The 25052-nt window shown below is 43.3% G+C and overlaps 1 long non-coding RNA gene and 1 pseudogene across 1 annotated transcript in view; one reads left to right on the forward strand and one right to left on the reverse strand.

The window, feature by feature from the left end:
* LOC114484245 (uncharacterized) overlaps positions 1–24452 on the forward strand; it is a 73589-nt gene extending 49137 nt beyond the window's left edge. The window contains exons 4-5 of the long non-coding RNA XR_003676911.2: positions 20992–21155; positions 24029–24452. This is a non-coding gene — a long non-coding RNA (uncharacterized lncRNA). The remainder of the gene's footprint in view (positions 1–20991; positions 21156–24028) is intronic.
* LOC102980449 (NADH dehydrogenase [ubiquinone] 1 beta subcomplex subunit 9-like) lies at positions 16978–18901 on the reverse strand (annotated as a pseudogene).
* Positions 24453–25052: the final 600 nt, after the last annotated feature.

Here is a 25052-nt window from a genome sequence, read left to right on the forward strand (position 1 = left end):
TATAAATTTTGGAGATTAATCCTTTGTCAGTTGCTTCATTTGCAACTATTTTCTCCCATTCTGAGGGTTGTCTTTTGGTCTTGTTTATGGTATCCTTTGCTGTGCAAAAGCTTTTAAGTTTCATTAGGTCCCGTTTGTTTATTTTTGTTTTTATTTCCATTTCTCTAGGAGGTGGGTCAAAAAGGATCTTGCTGTGATTTATGTCATAGAATGTTCTGCCTATGTTTTCCTCTAAGAATTTGATAGTGTCTGGTCTTACATGTAGGTCTTTAATCCATTTTGAGTTTATTTTTGTGTATGGTGTTAGGGAGTGTTCTAATTTCATACTTTTACATGTAGTTGTCCAGTTTTCCCAGCACCACTTATTGAAGAGGCTCAGGTTTCTAATACTACCCTCTGAATGCCATCCCCCAGCCGATAATGATCCTAAAAGAAAGCTGTGTTTGGCCAGGCTCCGAGAGAGTTTCTCAGATTTCATCCATATGAATAGGTTGTTAGCTGATGACACAAACAGCAAGACAAGTGATAGATTCTATTTTTTTTTAATTGAAGTATACTTGATTTACAATGTTGTGCCAGCTAGATTCTTGATAAAGTAACTTCTCTCATCTTCTACGTACACACACCAAATACTATTGCAAAAATGCGATGACTTTCCACAGACCGTTTCTGAAGACTGAGGATCGGAACAGTTTCAGTAGTGGTCCTGAAGTTATTTAACCTTACAGCAGTGCATTAAATACTAATCTTCATATGAACAAAAGGTGGGAGGAGGGAGAAAGAAGGGGTGAGAGGGAGAGAAAGCGGGAGGGAGACCTGAGCCTTTGTCTCTAGCAAAGGTTGTAAATTCAGCCCCCATAGGGTCAGAGCAGGAAATCTGAATGATGTCATAGCATGCTGGGGGTGAGAAAAACAAGGCTCTTGCTGTTTCTTTGTTTTCCAACTTTGGAGTAAACATGTGGGTAGGGACTAAAATTTTTCTGCTAGAGGAAAAACAGCTGCTCAAGCTAAATGATAAATGCCAGTTGACATTTTCCCTCAGTGTTAGGGAAGCCAGGGGACACCAACCGAGTAGACTCTAGTGACCTGAGAGGGGCAGCTACCATCCAGCTCCATTGTTACCAGCAATGACTGTGGGCCCCTTGATACCAGATAGTCTGAATTTTTAAAATCTGGATTTTTATGTGCAATCTCCCATTTTAAAACGTTTGGAATGCATTCAATAGTTTTTATAAACGTTCTGTTAGCAAATTACATGTTTCTGCAGATATTCAGGCAGCAGTCCATCAGTTTGCACCCTCTTGTATGCTGAATGGTTGGGATACGAAGCTGTTGCAAAGAAAAGTAGGGGGAAAGCAAGGAGCTGTCTGAAAGTAGGTAAGGAAGCGAGGGAGATGGAAAAGAAAAGACCAAAGATGGTGGAAACAAGAAACATGGATCATCAACAAAAACTGAGCTACCACGTGCTTCACACCTGCGAGCACCCCTCCACCCACCCCCCACTCCATGAAGCCATTTTCTACCCCACCCCCAAGCAGAGGAGGCCCTCCTGGGTGTCTGCACAACCTGCTCCAGCTTGAATCACTCTCTGGACAGGTCTTTAGTCCACTCTTCCTGAAGCCCGAAAGGTCATAACTTCCTTGAATTGCTGGAAAAACACTGTGCAGAAATCACAGAGTCCAGGAAAGAAAAACAGACAGCAAAATGAAAACAAATGCAGGGAGTTGAAAAGACGTTTATTTTGATCCATGTCCAGTTTTGCAAAACCTCGAAAAGAATAAAATGTCCAGGAAAAGACAAGCTGAAGGGAGGCTGGGGGAAGGAGCTAGTAATATCAGATTTGAAACTCTATATGAAAAAAAAAAATTGTGTTCATTTATCATACAAAAGGATAAATTCCATATAGAATTTTTTTAAGTATGGGGGGGTGGGGAAGAATGAGTGAATTTCTCTATTACTTGGGAGTGGAGAATACTTTCATTACTATGACTAAAAATCCAGCTGCTATTGAGGGAAAAGATTGATACATTTGACCACATAAAAATGTAAAAGCAAAAACTTTTACAAGAAAAAACATCATAAGCAAAGTAAAATGACAAACATATCACATACTAATGGCTAACATCCTTAATATATAAAGAGCTTCTAAAAGTAGAGGGAAAAGAACCAACAATTTGAAGGGGAGCAAAATAGGCCACCCCAAAATGTGCCACTTTGGCATATGGACCATTGAGCTGAAGGCAATCAAGATCCAGCAGGCTCAGGAACAGCTTTTTACCTCTCCCTTAACTGCCTAAATAATTTAGGTAGGGGGCCGGGCCCAGAGAGAGAGCTATAACCAGAGGTAGCTGTTTCATCTGAAAGACTTACCTGCTTGGCAGGCATTCTCATCCTCCTGTGAATTACACACCTCCCCTTCAAGCCCCAGGCCCCTATCTCGTTCCTTAGCTCCAGATGGCACATAAACCTCAATTGCATGACTGCCTTTGAGTTTCTTATTTTTATGGGGCTCTTATATGTCCAAAAATTTTTTTCCGTTGTTATGCTGTCTTATGTCAATTTAACTATTAGACCAGCCAAAGAACCTAGAAGGGAAATTTGTTTCCACTCCCACAAACTCAACTTAAAAACTGCAAGATGGGCTTCCCTGGTGGCGCAGTGGTTGAGAGTCCACCTGCTGATGCAGGGGACACGGGTTCATGCCCCGGTCCGGGAAGATCCCACATGCCGCGGAGCAACTAAGCCCGTGTGCCACAACTACTGAGCCTGCACTCTAGAGCCCACGAGCCACAACTACTGAAGCCCGCGCACCTAGAGCCCGTGCTCTGCAACAAGAGAAGCCACCACAGTGAGAAGCCTGTGCACCGCAATGAAGAGTAGGCCCCGCTCGCCACAACTAGAGAAAAGCCCAAAGACCCAACGCAGCCAAAAATAAATAATAATTAAAAAAAGAAAAATACAAAAAAAAAAATACAAATCAAAACTGTACTAAGGTAGTAACTTTTTACCTCTCAGACTGGCAAAAATCCAAAAGCTTGTCAACACACTTTGTTGGCAAAACTGTGGGGAAACACGCATTCAAGTACACTGTTGGTGGGAATGCAAAATGAGACCACCGCTATGGAAGGAAATTTGGTTGGCAATAACTAGCAAAGTTACATATACATTTCCTTTTTGATCCAGCAATGCCACTTCTTGGAAGCTATCCCAAAAAAATCACTGACAAAAATATGGAAAAGTGTTTGCATAAGGTTATTTATTGCAGCCCTGTTTGTAATGGCAAAAGACTAGAAACAACCCAAATGTCCAACAATAAGGGGCTGGTTAAATTAAATATGAAGTACTATGGAGCATAAAAAAAAAAAAAAAGAATGAAAAAATATCTCTATATACGGCCATGGAGTGATGACCAGCATACATTTTGAAGTAGAAAAAGCAAAGTGAAACTGTATGTAAATATCTCAACTTAAAAAATACGTTTAAAAATGAAAAATGGGGGGCTTCCCTGGTGGCGCAGTGGTTGAGAATCTGCCTGCCACTGCAGGGGAAACGGGTTCGAGCCCTGGTCTGGGAAGATCCCACATGCCGCGGAGCAACTGGGCCCGTGAGCCACAACTACTGAGCCTGCGTGTCTGGAGCCTGTGCTCCGCAAGAAGAGAGGCCGCGACAGTGAGAGGCCCGCGCACCGCGATGAAGAGTGGCCCCCGCTTGCCGCAACTAGAGGAAGCCCTCGCACAGAAACAAAGACCCGACACAGCCAAAAATAAATAAATAAATAAATAAATAATCTTCAAAAAAAAAAAAAGAAAAATGGGAGGAACCCCATAGTATGCTACTATGTATCTAAGAACAAATAAATACATATATATTTTTTAACAATGGAAGGATAAGCCAAAAAAATTGTTAAATAGCTACCCATGGGAAAAGGAGGAAATAGGGTGGAGGAGATAGGGATAGAAACTAGGTTTCTCTGATACACCTTGTTTTGTAGATCTGAATTTAGAACTATGTAAATATTTTACAGAAGTACAAACAAAATTAACTTGTAAAAGCATTTCCTAAAAATCAAAAGCAAGATAAAACAAAAGAATCTATCTGCACAGTGGTTTAGTGGTATAATCACAGAGAGAACTATTTCAAACAACTTTAAACCACGGTAATTTGACTGTATATCCATAGTGAGATATACGTAATCAATTAATGGTGGCAATACTGAGAGATAAAGCAAATGTTGGTGTGTTTGGGGACTGAGATATTTGGTTGGGAGAAAGAACAGATGTAAGATATATGAAGTTACATAAAACACTGAGAGTCTTTATTTGGAATTGAAAGTATTAGTATAAACAAAGGATGATATCTTTAAATATATGTGTATATATTCCTTTCCATTAGAAGGCTGTAGAAACAAGGACCAACCCAGTAGCAATGAACATCTCTAGCACCCTGACTATAGTCTCTAACTGGCATTCCGATCAATAGAAACCTTGAAGAAATGTTTGGTTCTCAGCCTGGAAAAGGAAATGTACAAGGTGTGCTTGGATATCTTGTCATATCAGAAATTAAGAGACTATCAAAATCTCTTAAGACTACATCAAAAGGAGGTGATGTTGCCAAAGATGGGACAATTTAAGCATTCATAAGTATAATAACTACAGTGGACTACAGTGAAGTAAAGTACATCAAATATGTTTAAACCCGTGACTTTATAATGACTTTTTTTTTTTTTTTTGCGGTACGCGGGCCTCTCACTGTTGTGGCCTCTCCCGTTGTGGAGCACAGGCTCCGGACGCGCAGGCTCAGCGTCCATGGCTCACGGGCCCAGCCGCTCCGCGGCATGTGGGATCTTCCCGGACCGGGGCACGAACCCGCGTCCCCTGCATCGGCAGGCGGACTCTCAACCACTGCGCCACCAGGGAAGCCCTATAATGATTTTTTTAAATTGGTCACTTTTGGAGGGCTCTAGGTAGCAAACTCAATAATTTGAAGACTGCTAATAAAGAGAAATCCACATTTATCCTGCCTTTCCTGTAGGAACCATACCTGACCATGTGGTTGATGAGGGCATTTCTCTTACAGAAGTAATCCAGTAGTAAATGAGCAGAATGATAGAATTTCAGTATCCCCATTTTGCAACCCCTAATGAAATCATGGATTAGTCAATAATGATTAAGGACTGATAACATCACCAAAAGAGAGACAAGCAGACATTATGCACATTCTGTTGGAAGTTCACAGCACTCTCTGAGAAGGAGTCCTGCAAATATAAACACTGAACCAGGAAATTACCAATGAAATTACCAATTTACAGGGAATTCGTTGGACAGAGGAGCGTGTTACATAGTACCTCAAGCATATAATCAACCAAAACCAGACTGTGGGAAACTCTACAGGAAACCACGCCCTACACACATGCACACACACAGTTTCCTCAATAAATACATTTCAAGGGGAAAAAAAAAAGTGGAATGGGAAAGAGAACCTACACGTTAAAAGAAACATAAGAAAAAAATATCGACCAATATAATGTATGGACTTTATTTTAATCCTGATTCAGAAAAAGTAAACTCATAAAAAGGATATGAGACATTTGAGGGAATCTGAAAAAAAATCTGAGGCTCCCACATTCCAGGCTATTTTCCCACTGGCCTGAGCCTGGGCATTGCTGCTATTATAAGTAAAAACCACTTCAGAGCCCAGAACCATGGGTTTGGGACAACTCCTCCAATTGGCTCTTTATGTGTCAGAAGAAGAGTCTAACGGACAAGGCCACCTCTCCCATTCTCTCCCAGCCCCGCAGACTCCCCTGCTCCCAGGCTCTTGCCCATCTGGAGCACAGCTTTTGGCATCATTCAGGATGTGCCAAATGAACGAGTTCTGCTTGTGTGCAGTGAGTTGATGTCCCTGATCCCGACTGGGCCTGCGATTTGGAAAGGGAGGTGGTTGTGATGCTCCATCAAATAACACCACCAACCACACCACGGACAGGAGTAACTGGAAACTATGCAATACGGGATTCCATTTTGAAAAAGGTAAACCCTGTCCCCAGGGCCTGAATGTTCTTAAGTCAAAAGACCTGGGAATTAGCCACTATCCCTATCTATTACTACACCTACACTTGAGGTCCTTCAGCTCCGAGCTCTTTAACCCTAGAGGTGATGTGGAGAGGACACTCAGTATTTCAGGGGAGAGAAGAACTTTTAAGATAAACAAAAGGACCACAAGAAAGGCAAGAAATGAACAAGTCAGGAAGTGTTACTGACACATGAAGCCAACAGAGGTAAAACTGCTAAGTAGATAATAATAATTTAATATTTATTGAGTTCTTAATACCTGTCATGTGCTGGGCTAGGTCCTTTTCTCTTTTTTAAAAAAATTTTATTAAAGTATAGTTGATTTATAATGTTGTGTTAATTTCTTCTGTACAGCAACGTGATTCAGTGATATATATACAACTGAATATATATATATATTCTTTTTCATATTCTTTTCCATTATGGTTTATCACAGGATATTGAATATAGTTCCTTGTGCTATACAGTAGGACCTTGTTGTTTATCCATCCTATATATAATAGTTTGCATCTGCTAATCCCAAACTCCCAATCCTTCCCTCTCCCTCCCCGCAACCCCTGGCAACCACAAGTCTGTTCTCTATATCTGTGAGTCTGTTTCTGTCTCGTAGATATGTTCATTTGTGTCATATTTTAGATTCCAAATATAAGTGATATCATATGGTATTTGTCTTTCTCTTTCTGACTTACTTGGCTTAGTATGATAATCTCTAGGTTCATCCATGTTGCTGCAAACGGCATTATTTCATTCTTTCTTACAGCTGAGTAATATTCCATTGTGTACATATACCACATCGTCTTTATCCATTCCTCTGTCGATGGACATTTAGGTTGTTTCCGTGTCTTGGCTATTGTAAGTAGTGCCACTATGAACACTAAGGTGCACGTATCTTTTCAAATTATAGTTTTGTCTGGATATATGGCCAGCAGTGGGATTGCTGGATCATATGGCAACTCTGGGCTAGGTCCTTTTCATGCATCATCCCTTTTCATATGCTCAAAAACCTAATAGGTAATGCTCTCAACCTCCTGCTCTCAAGGGCAACCTTACTCCCTCTTCTCAGGAACACATACATCTCTTGCCTATTTCCTATTTCAACAACTGGCAGTTATATGGAATAGCTGCAGTTTCATAAGTGTAGCAAAGATGCTGGAGGGGGCAGTCTCAGTTCAACTTGGGGGGTCTGAGGTCACTGGAGGGAGAAAGACCTCCATGACACAATCAACAAAACTTCTTCCATGCAATGTTTAAACAGAGGCCTATCTAAAGAAATTTGTCATCTTTGCAAAAAATGTCCAAAAAATGCCAAGCTCTTCCAGTCAGGGCTTTGTCTTTGATGTGAGCAATGGAAAGCCATTGCTCCCTTCACAGTGAGTCATCTGGCCATCCACTATTTTGGATCCTTTTCCAGGAAATCCAGCTGAACAAAGGCTGTTGGACCTCTTACAGTTTTATCATAAGTAAATGAGACTGAAAGTTGGGTGCATTTACATGCAAGAAGTCACAAGGTAATTGGTGATTATAGAGCCATTGCATTTTTTTCCATCATTTCCTAACTAGGGTCATGCCCTGAAGATTCAATAATGACATAATGATAATGACAGAAAAGGGAGAGGAATTTACACAAGGGGCAAAGATGCACACTATGTTACATGGGTTCTGTCTGTCCTCCGTGAAGGAGCAACATTTGAATTGTGTTCCTATTAATTTGTCCCCCCAAAACCACCAAAACATAATTAACAATAGGGCTTAACTCTGCAGCTATAATACAACTAATCATATCTAGAATTATTTCAGTGAATCAATGAAGCAATAATGGAGCACTTGGCTTTATTACTTGTTTGTGTTTCCTCGACATGGATATTCGGCACAGTAAACATGTGGCATCTGCAAATTTGACATTCCGGCTGCTTCAGTTGTCGGTGAAGACCCCTGATGTGTGGGAACACACAGTTTTGCTGAGGCACGGGCAAGAATGGTACTGCCCAGTTGTGGGTGGGAGATGAGAGCTGACCACTCAGCCAAAGCAGCTTTGTGTTTCTCAGCAAGCGGTCGAGTAGGCAGAAACCTACCAGAAAAAAAACTGTTCTAAAAACTCGGTTTCTGGGAATTCCCTGGCAGTCCAGTGGTTAGGACTTGGCGCTCTCACTGCCAGGGACCTGGGTTCAATCCCTGGTTGGGGAACTAAGATCCCACATGCTGCGAGGTGCGGCCAAAACCCAAACAAACAAAATAGAAAAACAAAAAGAAAACAAAAAACTTTGTTTCTTTGCATAAATTGCCTCCCCTACCCCACCCCACCCCCCGCAAGAAAAATCCAGTCATTAACACTGGTGATGGACGTAAAGAAAATGTGAAGAGTTGTGAAAAAGTAATGGTTTTTAGGAATTGTAATTTGTGGTAAATTAAAGATGGGTATTTTGATCTTGATGGCAGTTCAGCTTTCTTACTTAATCCACAATAAATACAGCTTTTTGAAAAGAGACTTGAGAAACCATTTCAGGAAATGTTTTCGGGCAGCTCAAAAATTTCTCACAGAGTAAGATACAAAGTGAAAGTAAGAACAGTGGTTAACTTGTGGTAAGAGAATATAGCAGGAAGCAGCAGCCTCTCCACGTAAATATGATTAAGAAACTCCCAGAAAATCTGGATAAGTACTTATGGATCATCTAATTTGGAGATACACAAAGATCTCTGTAAAAGCCAAAAGGGTCTGCTCTCCTTTCTGTAAGCATGGCCAATGGATGAATACACATCAATCTCCCTTTCATTTCAGTACCCCTCACCCAAAACTTGCTACAAATGTGCCTTGGAGGTTGAAAAATTCTGAACTCCCTGAAACAAGATTGTCTGGTGGGGAGGGAGGTTGGTGAAGCAGCCAGCATGCCTAGCGTAGCAGCCCCTCCCCAGTAGGAAAGTCTTCTGATTTATCTTCCAAGGACTCATCCTCTTTCTACACAGATATTATCTAGCACTGCATACCCATCCTCCCTTCCCTTCCTACTTGATTTATTATTTTACTTTTGTTTAACGATATCCAGATTGATCATGTTTATGTCTCCATAACTATCAAAGTCCTTTTGGATATGAGCTTGGTATATATAAATAATAACAGTGACTACCAAGTATTATAGGTATTAATTATATTAATAGCTATCACTATACCATACTATATATAAAATATATACTATACTATAAAACATATAATATACTATATATGGTCTATAGTATAATATCTATAATAGTTATGCTATAGTAACAGTTATATAGTATTAATGTTATAATATACTATAACATTCCAATTCACATACATTGTCTTTTATCCTCACAATGCTGGAAGATAGAACTTACATAAAACAAGGCACCAGAGTGGCGGGCAACTAGCTCATGTTGTCATAGCTAGTAAGTGGTAGATTCAGGGTTCAAACTCAAGTGGCAAGGAATCTATGTCAGGGCTTGTTCTATTACTAAGTTGCCTCTAATGGTGCACATCTCATTAGTATCCCTCTCTGACCTATCATTAATCAGACAGAGCATCAGCAGTTTTATAAAAGCTGTTTACTAAGCTGAGCTAAAGCAGGGTTAACTACACACACACACACACACACACACACACACACACTGAAAGCTCTCCAAGTCCCTTGGTCTCTCTTTCTCTCTACTTCCTTTTCTTTGTCTCTGACTCTCTGTCTTGTATCTCTCTCCCTGTATCTCTCTGTCTCTCTTTCTCCACACACACACACACACACACACACACACACACACACACACTCCCTTTGTTCAGTTAGATTCCTTCATCCTCTCAACCAAAGGTATCCATGCCTATTCCATGCCAGACACGGGCACTAGTACACAAGTCAGACATGGTCCCTGCCCTCATAGAGCTTCCATTTTCAGTCCTACTAATTCCTCAGGTATATCTTAAATGATACCCTCTTCAGTAGGCATCCCTTGTCACCCCAGACTTAATTAGGTACCTCATTATACTTTTCTTGGACTTTTCTTAACACCTGTCTCCCTTTAATTACTTGTTCACTGTCTTTCATCCCTCTGTCCTGTGACCTCCATGGGGGCGAGATGGTTGTCCTGTTCCTGCTCTACCCAGTAGTAGCACCGGGCACCTACGAGAAACTTAGTAAATATTTGTTGAATGAACGGATTTGAGCAAGCAGTGAGAGGAGGCTGTCTCAGAGGTTAGGGGAGGTGGTGCACCAGCCAATGGTGGGCTGACTATCAGTTTCCATGGGTGCCAACCTCTCCTTAACAGAAACTAGTAGTCTCCCTCCCAATGCACACCCTTTCTGGTGTCCACCTTGCCAGTGAGGTCTGCCCAGGCCCGCCATGCCTGGGAGCTGTACCAGCAGGTGGAAGCCTGTCCTGCAGAAAGGACTAATTAATCCTACCTGTCACATCAGTCTCACAGCTCTTGCCCTGTGCACACCGATCCAATCTGGGTGTCCCTTTGATCACAATCTCTAGTCCTGGGTTGAACCTCAAGAGAGTCAACGACACCTGGAATGAATGACTACACCCTTACTCCACCCCTGGCTATGTGGGGATTACCTGGAGACCGTGCTTTCTGTGCCCTGTAGGATCAGGTCACACACCTGGCAGTAACGTGATCTCTAAAAGAGATAGACATTCTGGCATCAGGCAGGCATAGGTGAGGGGGGCCTCAGGGTGGGACTTGGAACGCAGAAAGGGAGACTTGAGCAGGCAGGGGTGGGAACTTCCATGTTTCTCTCAAGACTCAGGGAATGTCTTTGAGAGGGAGGCAGCAAGTCAGGAGCCAGGAAGGAACCATCCCTGCCATCGGCTGTGGGCTGAAGATAAATCAGCTGCATCTGTCTCGTCAACCAGATTGTCGGGTTACCTTCTGTTCGATTCTTCGCTTTCCCTTCTCTCACTTCACGCTAAGCCTTTAGGGGAGTCCTATTTAATTGTTCCAGGTCTCTGCAGTGCTGATGACTTCAGCTGTGGTTGTTCGCAAGCATATAAAGGGACAGGGGCAGGGGGACCTCTGGGATGTGGCAGGGCTGGGAAGTCCCTTCCTCTCCCCATGGAGATGCTCCCTTCCGCTGCCTCCCCTCAGAGGATGTACCTCCTCTTATTACGGGAGGTGGCTGTTTCTTTGCAGCATCTGAACCAGCTGAGGAAGTCCCCTGACTCCAGCCCTCACATGAGAGAGTCCTCAAATAGAAACCCAAAGCACACAGAGCGGGCGCTGGAGATACAGTTCCCTGGTGCTTAGTGATATTCTGCTCATCACAGATCTCTGTAACCCTGGGTAATCTGGGGGGCCTGCCAGAGGAAGGTCACTGCTGGGCAGGCAAAATGATCCCACTGTAGTCTCATGGTCAGGAATATAGTCCATCAATTGCATCCTACCCAAGGCCTCATCTCAAGGCTCAAAGTCATCTTTCCTTCCACAGAAGAGATCTCCCCTCCTCTGTGTTGTGTAGAGCCCCGCATTCTCGATCCAGGGCACTTTTCTAGTTTCTGGATGAAATGGATCTCCTCTTGCACTGCTCTGAAAGAAAACGATTCTTAATGACAAGCTACAACCCGTCTCCGCAAATCCATGTGACTATAAACGGTGGTGCTTTGTGGTGATCATTTTGTAATGTATAAAAATATTGAATCCCTATGTTGGTTCACTTGAAATTAATATAATGTTGTAAGTCAATTATACTTCATTTTTTAAAAGTATAATGAATAAAAAATAAATAAATAAAAGTAAAGTTACAGTTTCAGTTAAAAAAAAAAAAAGTGGTACTTTGCCCACATGTGAATAACCAATATTTTACAGCCTCATTTCTCTCTCCCATGTGCCCACACTTCCTCATTTTCCAACCCATCGTCAATCCTTCCTCAGTCTGCCGCTGAAATTTGTGACCACTGAGGGCAGACCCTGTTGTCCTCAGCCCCCAGCCTGGGCCTCAAAGTTAATGCTCTGTTAGGGAGAGGAGAGTTCGGTTACAGCGGTGTGCTGGTAAATCCGTATGGCGGGCTTGGGGTGGGGGGGAAATCCCTGATTTGTAGGGGTTACCAGTTTCCACAGTGTAAACGCTCCCTCCTACCATGACTAATTTCCAACTACCAACAGTTTCACAACCAGCTTGGAAAATTCCTAAATATTTAACAATTACTCTCAGTAGCCAGTCTGAGCTGGCTCCGGCATACCACCAAATCAGGAGGATTCTCAGAGCGTCTCTGGGCCCCTAAGATGTCTTGACAAAGTGAAGTGAAGGGAGAGAGGGGCCCTCATGTGCTATTTCTACCCACTGGCTCCCTTGGCTCAGAGCCCTGGAAAGAGTATGACTTTAGGGAGTCAGGAGACCTCTGGGTTCGAATCCTTGTGTGACTTTGGGCAAGTTGCAGCTTCCAACTCTGCAAATCAGGATTGATAAAACCTACCTGTAGGATTGCTTTGAGGGTGAAATGAAATGCCTAAATAAAATGCTTAATATATAGCAAGTCTCGATAAATGTTCTTTCTTTTGCCCCCCAATCTTTGTTTTAATTTTTCCTGTACTAGTTCAAATAATTATTTTTCAAAGGGCCCAACAGGTGGAGCTCAAACTCAACCCTGTCAGGGTGGGGGCTGGTAATTCAACCCAACTCTCATCCCAGTTTAGAGCTAAACTTCGGAAACTTTGAAGGGCACAGCTCTTTCTCTCTCTTTAGGGCTCTCCCTTGTCCCCATCCCAAAAGATGTGAGTCCATCTAAATGTTCCATAACTGGTGCTTATGCTGCCTGGCTTAATTCTCCTCTAAGACGGCAAGCTACACCCAGAATCAGAAACCACATTCCACAAAGGGGGCGCCATGTCAGGACCAGAACAAGGACACTGGGCTTCCCTAAGGCTGTGCTTCACACAATCCAGAGCACTCAAAGCTTCCCGCGCACCCAACATGCCTCCCACATCAAAGCAGGTCCCATAATATACAGTTAACCAATCACTCATGAGGATTTATGTTAACGTTGTGCAGCAGGAGGCTGTAGTTAGATATCTAGAAAAACGACTGTAGAAGGAAGTGGAGTCTTTGGTTCTGTGGCTGGGGGAAGGGAGGCAGAGGCAGAAGGGACATGAGGCTTGCTAGATTTGAGAAGTTTGGCTGCTCACAAACAGTGGAATTATTGGAATGCTACGGGGAGAGGCAGCAAAGGAAACTTTGAGAAAATCTGGTTTCTTGTGATAAAGAGCTTTTGGTAACCTGAGAAAGTTTCAGAAACTTAGACACACGAAATCGCTTCATTTGAAATGAATGAAAAGCCTTGGGTTTGAACAATGTGTGGCCACTTTCCAGCTATACAAGCTGACCTATACAGCTGACCTATACAAGTTATTTAACCTCTCTGAGATTCAATCACTCATATATTTATTCACTCAGCCTATTATTTATTGAGCATCTTGTATGTATCAGGTATGGGGTTAAGTGAATCCTGAGGAGACAATGGTGGCCAAAACCAGGCACTGTCCTTTTTCTCACGGAGCTTGCAATTTATTCATCTGTAAAAAGGCATACTGGGAATTCCCTGGCTGTCCAGTGGTTAGGACTCTGTGCTCTCACTGCCGAGGGCCCAGATTCAATCTCTGGTCGGGGAATTAAGATCCCACAAGCCACGCAGCTCAGCCAAACAAAACAAAACAAAGCAAAACACAAAAGGTATACTAACGCTGGGACAACTGGATATCCACATGCAAAAGAATGAAGTTGGATCCCTATCTCACACCATATAAGAAAATTAACTCAGAATGGATGAAAGACCTAAATGTGAAACCAAATCTATTAAGTTCCTGGAAGAAAACAGGCTCAAATCTTTGTGACTGTGGATTAGGTAATGGTTTCTTGGCTAGGAAACCAAATGCACAAGTAACAAAAGAAAAAAATAGATAAATTGGGCTTCATCAAAATTTAAAACTTTTGTGCTTTGAAGGACACCATCAAGAAAGTGAAAAGAGGGACCTCCCTGGTGGTCCAGTGGTTGAGACTCCATGGTCCCATTGCAGGGGGCCCAGGTTCAATCCCTGGTCAGGGACCTAGATCCTGCATGCCAGAACTAAAGATCCCACATGCCACAACTAAGATCCCACATGCCGTAATGAAGATCCCCCACACGGCAGCAAAGATCCCGTGTGCTGCAACACAGCCAAATAAATAAATAAATAAACAAGTAAATATTTATTTATTTATTTATTTATTCTTATTTTGTTTTTTGCGGTACGCGGGCCTCTCACTGTTGTGGCCTCTCCCATTGCGGAGCACAGGCTCCGGACGCACAGGCCCAGAAGCCATGGCTCACGGGCCCAGCTGCTCCGCGGCATGTGGGATCTTCCCAGACCAGGGCGCGAACCCGTGTCCCCTGCATCGGCAGGCGGATTCTCAACCACTGCACCACCAGGGAAGCCCACAAGTAAATATTTAAAAAAAGAAAGAAATAAAATGAAAAGATGCCAAGATATGGAAGCAACCTAAGTGTCCATCAACAGATGAATGGATAAAGAAGATATGATATATACATGCAATGGAATATTACTCAGCCATAAAAAGAGTGAAATTTTGCCATGTACAGCAAAATGGATGGACTTGGAGGGCATTATGCTAAGTGAAATAAGTCAGACAGAGAAAGACAAATACTGTACGATATCACATGTGAAATCTAAAAAATACAACAAACTAGTGACTATAACAAAAAAAAAAGCAGACTCACAGATACAGAGAATAAACTAGTGGTCACGCATTGGGAGAGGAAGTGGGGAGAGGCAATATAGGGGTAGGGGATTAAGAGGTACACACTATTATGTATAAAATAAGGTACAAAGATATATTGTACAGCACAGGGCATATAGCCAATATTTTATAATAAATATAAATGGAGTATAACCTTTAAAAAAAGTGAAAAGATGACCCACAGGATGGGATGAAATACTGGTAAGTCATTAACCTGTTAAGGGGCTTGTATCTAGTAGAATATACAAAGAATTCTTACAACTCAGTAATAAAAAGACAAACCAATTTAAAAATAGGCAAAGGATCTGTATAAACATTTCTCCAAAGATATTCAAATGGCCAATAAGCACATAAAAAGATTCTCAATATCATTAGCCATCAGAGAAATGCATATATAAACCACAATGAAATACCACTTCATACCCACTAAAATGGTTAGAATCAAAAAACCGGGCTTCCCTGGTGGCGCAGTGGTTGAGAATCCGCCTGCTAATGCAGGGCACACGGGTTCGTGCCCTGGTCCGGGAAGATCCCACGTGCCGCAGAGCGGCTGGGCCCGTGAGCCATGGCCGCTGAGCCTGCACGTCTGGAGCCTGTGCTCCGCAACGGGAGAGGCCACAACAGTGAGAGGCCCGCATACCACAAAAAAAAAGAAAAAAAAAAACACAGATCAGAGAAATTGGAACCCTCATACACTGCTGGTGGGAATGTCAATGGGGTAGTCACTTTAAAAAACAGCCTTGGCAGTTCCTCAAAAGTTTAAACAGAGTTTCCATATGATGAGAAATTCCAGTCCTAGATACATATCCAAGAGAAATGAAAACATATATCCACACACATCCTTGTTCATAAATATTCCTACCAGCATTATTCATAATAACCAAAACAGAAACAACGCAAATGTCCATCAACTGATGAATGAATAAATAAAGTGTTCTACATATATCCACACAATGGAATAGCATTAGGCAATAAAGAAAAACAGACTACTGATACTTGCTACAATGTGGATGAACCTTGAAAACATTATGGTAAGTGAAAGAAGCCAGATACAAAAGGCCACATATTGTATGATTTCACTTACATGAAGTGTCCAGATTAGACCAATCTATAGAGATAAAAAGTTGATTAGTGGTTGTCTAGGACTGAAGAGGGGAGGAATTGAGGGGAAATTGGGAGTGACTATTAGTGGCTTTGGGATTTTTTTTGGCGGTGATGAAAATGTTCTAAAATCTATTGTAGTGTTGGTTACACAACTCCATGAACATGCTAAAAACCATTCAGTTGTTTACTTTAAAATGGTGAATTGTATGATATATGAATTATATCTCAATACAGCTATTATTAAAAATAAAGGCATGGGGCTTCCCTGGTGGCGCAGTGGTTGAGAGTCCGCCTGCCGATGCAGGGGACGCAGGTGCGTGCCCCGGTCCGGGAAGATCCCACATGCCGCGGAGCGACTGGGCCCGTGAGCCATGGCCGCTGGGCCTGCGCGTCCGGAGCCTGTGCTCCGCAACGGGAGAGGCCACAACAGTGAGAGGCCCGCGTACCGCAAAAAAAAAAAATATTAAAAAAATTTTAAAAAATAAAAATAAAGGCATAACTTGAACAGATATGTATACAAACACATTCATAGCAACATTATTCACAATGGCCAAAAGGTAGAAGCAACCCAAGTGTCCATTGATGGATGAATGGATAAACAAAGTGTGGTATATACATACAATGGAATAGTATTCAGCCTTAAAAAGGAAGAAAATTCTGACACCTGCTACAACATGAATGAACTTCAAAGACATTATGCTAAGTGAAAGAAAAGCCAGTCACAAGATGATAAATACTAAATGATTCTACTTATATGAGGTACCTAGAGTAGTTAAATTCATAGAAACGAAGCAGAATGGTGGTTGCCAGGGGGTGGTGGGAGGGGTGAATGGGAAGATACTGCTTACTGCATACAGAGTTTCAGTTGGGGAAGATGTAAAAGCTCTGGAGATGGATGGTGGTGGTGGCTGTACAACAGTGTGAATGTACTTGATGCCACTGAACTGGATACTTAAAATGGTAAAATTTCCCCTTATCTAGTTATTTTCATGGGACCACGTGTATGTATGTTCTGTAACTTATTTCCTTGCAAGTGCGAATGGTAAGGGATCTTCCTCTCTCTTTCTCTACATGGGCTGCTCCCAGGGTCTGGTCACAATATGCCACCACAGTGGGGGCAAGTTACCCTCCTTTCAGGTAGGGAGCACAGCTTCAGTCTAAGGACCACCAAGCGGGTGTCCCCCTGTAGCCACTTAACCTCTCACTCCCAGCTTTCCCTCTGCAGTTTCTTCCAACTGCTCTCTCTCGGCAAAGAAATTAGGATACATCGCCTTCTCAAAAGGATGCCAGTCATCTAAGCACCAGGCAGGAACCTTGTAACACTCATATCTCTCCTAAGAGGTGTCCCCACTAGAGTCAGGGAAGATCAACAGCCGTGGACACTGATTGTGACAGAATTCTTCCTCTACCTCCTTCAGCAGCTGGGCAACCTTTACCAAATCCTTTCATATGTTCTTCAAATGGGGCTTTTATCAAACAAGTACAGGACCAATGTTTGTCCCTGTGATGCACCCTAACTCAAGGTAGCACAGCACCTGCTTATAAAGCTGCAACACCTCCTGCTGGTGGGTCAGGTGGGCCAGAGCTCCATGGTGGCCCACTCACCTCTGGCGGCCACCAGGGCTCCCTAAAATGGTAAATCCTATGTTATGTATATTTTACCACAATTTAAAAAAAATGAAAGCATAATAGCTCTTACCTTATAGGGTCATTGTGAAGGTTAAATGAGATGAATTTTGGCTAATGGAATAGCTAAAGTAAACAACATCTTTTATGAACCAGGCCCGGAGAGTGGGCTTTGGGATGGGTGAGGGACACAAACTTTCTACTTTAATTTATTTATCTATTGTTTAGATTTTTAAACTGGTATGTTTTTATAATTCAAAAAGTAAAGCAGTAAAGAGCTACTTATTCCTGTGTTACTGATTTATTGAGACTTAGTGTCCACAGAAAAGTGCATGAGGATTGAGAACCACATTCTCTTCTTGGCTTATGTTTGACCTTCTGTGTTTGTGTTTTTATGTGTAACTTTTTCCAGATTTCCTCAGCTTTGCTTACCTTTCTCCCCCATGGCCCCTCAATTTACTTAAGTCTATTAGTCACAAAATTTTAAACCTCCCAGTCGTAGCCCTGGATCCTCCCCATCTTGCTCCAAGGAAGACCCCAGACCCCACACAGAGGGGCTCCTGCTCATTCCTAGCTAGTGTCCTCTGAACTCCTCTTCCCCATTTTTCCCTCCTTCCCTATAGCCAAACCCTCCCTGAGATCTAATGTACAGTCTCTCACCCTGCAAACTGAAAGGTCTGCCTTTCAAGGAGGCCAGAGACGGCTGGGAGCCTGGCCGGAAGTCAGTTTCCTGGGTGGGAGAACACTGGCGGAAATCCAGACGGCTGACGTCACCTGGTCCAGATGGCGGAAGCCATTGCCCAATCAGAGGAAATTGCTGCCAGCAACACACTTCTCTATGACTCTCTTACTCAGTTCAGAAAAGCATTTTCCTCGACAGGAGGCAGTTGGGTAGGAGTGGAAGATGCCCTGGCCTTTGAACCACATGGCATGTTGACCAGGAGGCTGACCGTGAGGCTGGCCGTGGCGCAACTGATAAATGAACGTGAGACCCAACACTAGACTCGGGGTCAGAAGACACAAGTCTGGGTCTCTGCCACTTAAATCCTAACCTTTAACAAATCACTTTGGTTGGTTTTTCTTAGCTATGAGTAATACCTACTCACAGAAGCTACTGTTGCCTGCTGGAATGAGGTCATTCATGTGAAAGATTTCATAAACTTGAAGCAGGATGCCAATACAATATTCTGCCTCTGTGAGAGCGTTCCAGAGGGCAGTGGACCCGGAGGAGGCAAGATGGAGAGTGATTACAGGCTGATCCTGGAGCCAGGCAGCCTGCACTGGAATGTGCAGCTGGGACACATAACTTAACCTCTCTGTGCCCAGTCACCTCGTGGTCATAGTGGGGCATGATAAGAATACCATCCTCATCACAGGGTTCTCGGGAGGGTGAAGTAGTTACTCCACTTGGAGCACATAGAACACTGCCCGGCTCGTGGCAGCACTCACTAAGACTTGTCTGGGATGATTATTCCCAAGGCCATCTTGTACACCTGCAGGCCCTGGGCTGGGCATTCAGCCCAATCCCAAGAGATCTGGTGAAAAGAGATTCTGGGAATTCCCTGGCGGTCCAGTGGTTAGGACTCCATGTTTTCACTGCCAAGGGCCCAGTTCGGGGAACTAAGATCCTGCAAGCCACGCGGCACGATCCCCCAAAAATAAATACATCAAAGACAGATTCTGCCCCCACCCACTGTCCACACAGCAGGCAGAGCTATTTAGCTAAAATCTGACCATGTCATTTCTCTGCTTAACCACCCAAATCTGCCCCAGTCCCACTCCCACTCCCACCCCCAGGTAAAGACATCAAACCCCTGTGACAGGCCCTTGAGTCCCTCTCCAGCCTCTCCTGATGCCCACAGCCTCTCATCAAGGCTCCAGCAACACCACACTGCCTGTCGCTTCTCACCTCCACCAGCTGGCTCCTGCTGCCCCTTTGCCCAGCATGCCCTCACCAACCCTGCCTTTGCTAACTCCTAGTTACCCTTCAGGACCCTTAGACTCATGTCTCCCAGAAAGCGCTTTCTGACTCCCCCTGAGCAGAACCTGGTTCCCCCTTTCCTATATCCCTTGTGGGCACCACCATCATTGCACAGGCCAAACTGTATCCTAACTGTTCAGGTGACTGCCTCACACCAGACTGGGGGATCCTTGAAGGGAAAGGCCAGCACTGGGTCTTGCGCATCTCGGTAAACTCAGCACGGGCACAGTGCCAGGCACACAGAAGGTGATCAGTAATGGTTGAGTGGAAAGACTGATGAGTGGATGACCAGGAACTAATAGAGCCCCAGCTTGTTTTGGCCACGCCGCGCGGCTTGTGGGATCTTAGTTCCCTGACGAGGGATTAAACCCGGGCCCTTGGCAGTGAGAGCATGGAGTCCTAAACCCTGGACCTCCAGGGAATTCCCTGTTCAGCTACTTTAACAGATGATGTTGTTTGCCTGGGATTGGGATGAACATCTCAAAACAGATACAGTTTCCATTTGCCTTAGCCATTGTTTTCCTCAGAATCACCTCTGTCTGTGTCTCAGGCATCCTCTGTACCTCTCTCTTTTCCCTGCTCTTACGCTTTTTTCTCTCCTTCCTTAACACTTTGTTTCTCTTCCTTGCTCTGTGTCATATTTCTATACCCTCTGTTGCTTTGTATCCTTTTCCTTTCATCCTTCCTTTGTGCTTGAGTGGTGGTGGTCTGTTCTCTTGCCTCTTATCAAGGGTTTTAGGTGGTTAGAGTACACCTGGGTTCAGAAAAAAACAAGGAGATTTTGAAAGGCAGGAAATCAATCCTTATTATGTGTCCAGAAGTTCCATACGTTTTATTTCATATAGTCTTAGTAATAAACTTATAGTATGGTATATCATCCAAGCAAGCTAGGTTATGCTTCTGTAACAAACAACCTCAAAATCTCAGGGGCTTTATGCAGCAAAGATTTATTTATTACTCCTGCCACTTATCAATGGTGGGTTGACTGAGGCTCTGCTCTGAGCCATCATTGTCCTAACCTCAGGACCTAGGTTGACAGAGCAGTCACTACCTAGAACGTCGCCATTTGCCATAGTAGAAGAGAGAATGTGAAAAAGCACAGTACACACTGGCTTTTAACACTTCCATGTAGAAGAGACACGTTTTAATTGGTCAAATTAAGTCACATAGCCATTCCTGGGTTAATTGGTAGGAGTTAAATGAGGTGGCAAAGTACAATCTTCCTAGGTATCTGGAAGGAAAGAGAGACTCAAATATTGGTGAACAGGCCTGATAACCATGGTAGATATTACTGTTCCCATTTTACAGATGAGGTGGCTGAGGCACAGGAAGCTTATGTAGTTTGTTCAAGGACATGCAGTAAATGTCAGGGGTAGGGGGAGCTGAACCCATGCCTTTTGATTCCTGGTACAGTGCCCTTGCCACTTCACTGGAGTTTTAGGATGCCTAAGCCTTGTCTGCCCTTTTCTACCAGGTTTTTGGACTCTGCTGTGAAGACTGGTTTGCTGATATGCCAGAGGCAAGATGGTAAGAAGCCCAGCTTTGCTCACCAACTTCTGCATCACATCCGGTGAGGGGCGTTGGAGTCTCTCCCCAAGGTGGGGTTTGGGAGGCTTCTAATCTCCAAGACAAAACCAGGTAGGTCACAAAACTTGGAGCACAGTCATTAGAAACCTTCTAGACAAAATTATCTGTGGTGATAGAAGTCAGAATAGCAGTTAGTTCAGAGGCGGGCAAGAAAGGAGTTTTGCATATTGACTAGATAGATGTTTAAAGGAACCTTCTGGGGTGATACTGTCAATCTGGATGGTGGTTAAATGGGTGAATACAAACGCAAAAACTTATCAAGCTGTACACTTACGATTTGTACAATTTTGCTATATGTCATTTATATCTCAATAAAAATGAGGAATAAAAGAAATATTCTTCATCAAAATAAAAATATTTACTGTGCCAAAGATCCTATTAAGAGAATGAAAAGACAAGGTACCAAGTGGGAGAAAATATTTGCAAGTTATGCATTCAACAATGGATATGTATCCAGAATATATAAAGAACTCTCAAAACTCAACAGCAAGTAAACAGACAACCCAATTTAAAAAGTAGGCAAAAGACTTGAAGGGACACCTCACCAAAGAGGATAAAAGGAAAGCAAATAAGCATATAAAAAGTTGTTCAACGTTATTGGCCATTAGGAAAATGCAAATTAAAACCAGGATAAGGGGGCTTCCCTGGTGGCGCAGTGGTTGAGAGTCCGCCTGCCGATGCAGGGGACATGGGTTCGTGCCCCGGTCCGGGAAGATCCCACGTGCCGCGGAGCGGCTGGGCCCGTGAGCCATGGCCGCTGAGCCTGTGCGTCCGGAGCCTGTGCTCCGCAACGGGAGAGGCCACAACAGTGAGAGGCCCGTGTACCGCAAAAAAAAAAAAAAAAAAAAAAAAAAAAACAGGATAAGGGACTTTCTTGGTGGCGCAGTGGTTAAGAATCCGCCTGCCAACGCAGGGCACACGGGTTCGAGCCCTGGTCCGGGAAGATCACACATGCCGCGGAGCAACTGAGCCAACGCGCCACATGTGGCTACCGAGACTGCACTCTAGAGCCCGCGAGTCACAACTACTGAGCCCGTGTGCCACAACTACTGAAGCCTGAGTGCCTAGAGACCGTGCTCCATAGCAAAGAGAAGCCATCGCAATGAGAAGCCTGCGCACCGCAACAAAGAGTAGCCCCCGCTTGCCGCAACTAGAGAAAGTCCGGCGAGCAGCAACGAAGACCCAACGCAGCCATAAATAAATAAATAAATTTATTTTTTAAAAAACTAAATGTAATTTAAAAAAAAAAAGGACGAATTACCACTACAAATCTGTTAGAGTAGCAAAACATTTTTTTAAATGTTGACAGTTCTACCAGGTGTTGGCAAAAAGGCAGCAACAGGAACTCTTGTTCACTACTGGTGGAATGCAGAATCATCCTCTGGAACATAGTTTGGCGATTTCTTATAAAGTTAATACATTTACTGTACAAATCAATAATCCCCTAGGTATTTACCTGAGGGAAATAAAAACATGTTCACACAAAAACCTATACACTGTATGCTCATAGCAGCCTGCATTTGTAATTACCAAAAACTAGTTAAAATGGGTAAATGCATTACTTGGCTTATCCGTGCCATGACACACAATCCAAAAACAAAAAGAAACAAATTATTCATGCAACAGCTTGGATGAATCTCAAAGGCATTATGCTGAGTGAAAAAATCTGGTCTCAAAAAGGTTACATGCTATATGATTCCATTTATGTGACATTTTAAAAAGACAAGGCTAAAGTGACAGAGAATAGATCAAAATAGCAAGGGGTTTGGCGCGGGGGCAAGAGGGAAGATGTGACTACAGAGGAATAGCACAGGGGAGTCTTGGGGGCAGTAGACCTGTTCTATATCTTGATTGTAGTTGTGATTAGGCTCCAAATCCGGGGGCCAAGGATCCCCATCTGCTTTATTCACTACTACACTCTCAGTGCCTGGAACTTAGGTACGAGGTGCGTGCTCATGGACTCAGTGAAGGAGTGTTCTAGCTCCAGCCCTGATTCATCTTGGCACACTTCTCAGGCTAGTCTATATTTAGCTACCTCTCCGGCTGCCTAATGGACACGCCACAGCTGGAAGGCATCACTAGTCCCCCTTCACAACCCAGGCCTGGGTCACAAGATCTCCCTCCTGGAAAGCAAAGTCTCCAGCTGTCCTGTAGTTTGAAATTTGTAGATATTAGCAATCTGATGAGTCATTTTAATGTTTGAAATACATTTTTATTGTAAAAATAACATTTGTTCAATGTTTAAAAAAAAACTGTCTCAAAAAAAAAAAAGTAGACCCCAGCCTATTTCCCAGAAGCCATAATTGTTATTAGTTCCTTCTCTGTCTATCTAGAAACATTTATGTGTAAATAAGCATGTATATCCCTATATATGTAATAGATATGAATTAATTGATCCACAGCTCTTGGGGCACATGTAACGTCCTGTTTCTGTACGGACTCACTCGTATCAAATCTGGCTTCCACCCTGCCCATCACTGATGGTATTCTAGTGTCTGACAATTTTCAGACTCCCTCCCTTGGATCAAACAAGGAAGTCGAGGCTTCTGCAGTCCTGAGGAAACAGATGAGAGTCTGCTCCTCTGATCACCTGGTCAGCATTGCCTTGCTCCTCATCCAGGCCTCGGGGGTCCAACAGAAACAGACCACTGGGCTGGCCTGGGCAATTCCTAATTACCCAAGCATAGCATCAGCAAAGCTAGGAGAGAGGAAAAAAAACATCAACTTTGGAAATTTGATGTTCAAGAAGAAGAAGAAAGAGGAGGAGGAGATGGAGAGAGCAAGAGGGAATCAAAGTAGTCAGGCATCTAGGAAAAATCACAAATCTATAGTACATCCTTAAAGCTGTTTTTGGTTTTATGTAGTTCTTTTATTTTTAATTACACTGTGGGGGGCAACGTAACATTTTCTGTTTTTCTCTATAGTCTTGATCTGGCCTTACCTGGGGGCAGTTGTTGAAGTTCTGAAAATACCCAGTACAGAGCACCTGGGTACAGTTCTCATGGATGCTGGCAGCCAATACCATCCAAGAGGCTGCTCTTGAGAAGGCCCAGCTCTCCACATGTCCTGGAGAAACTGGATCCCCTCTTTTTCCTCTGAGTCCCCAGAGGTCCAAGCGCCATCCAAGAGGTAGGTTACTGCCTGCCTCTTCATCCTTCCCTATCAGACCAGACATCCAGCACCTTCCAAAACCAAGGCCTACGTTGGTGTGGGCTTCCTATAAACCCCCACCCAGTCTGATTCTTACCTTTCTTTCTAAAACACACAAAGAAGCCAAACCGCTCAAGGGTCAGGAAACCCACAACTTCAAGGACACAAAGTCCTGACTACGCAGAAGAGGAAGAGAAGAATTCCTTTATTCCTTGTTAATTCTCAATAGATTATTGTTACAATAAATTCATAATAAATGGTTCTGCTATATAACATATTGTTTAAATTTTCTTATTTCTTCAAATATGATGCCTGTTGGGAAAGTTATTGTAGGGAGATCAATTAATAATCATTGTTGAAATGTTTCTTGGATGAAGAAACCCATAATGGTCATAGCGTGGGAGATTTAAAGAAAGGAAAAGAGGATTCTTCTGAGAAATTTTAGTCCACTTTAGAAAACAAAATGCATACACTATCTGAGGACAATGCAGGCCAATGGATTTGAGGACAATGCAGGCCAATGGATACTTATGGAGCATCTACTAATAAAAGCTAATATTTGCTGATAACCTACTAGGTGTCAGGCACCGTACTAGCCCTCGGGATACCACATCTAACCAGATGGAGATGCTTCCTGCCCTACAGAGCTCAGAAGGACAGACATGAAACATATAGAAACGAGGTGGTAACTCTTAAAAAAGGGAGAGTACAGGCTGCCATAGGAATGCAGAGCCAGAGAACTAAACACAGGATGGGGTATCAGGGAAGACCTCCCTTAGAGACAGACCTTTAAACTGA

The sequence above is a fragment of the Physeter macrocephalus genome, chromosome 18 (assembly GCF_002837175.3).
Source record: "Physeter macrocephalus isolate SW-GA chromosome 18, ASM283717v5, whole genome shotgun sequence".
NCBI lineage: Eukaryota > Metazoa > Chordata > Mammalia > Artiodactyla > Physeteridae > Physeter > Physeter macrocephalus.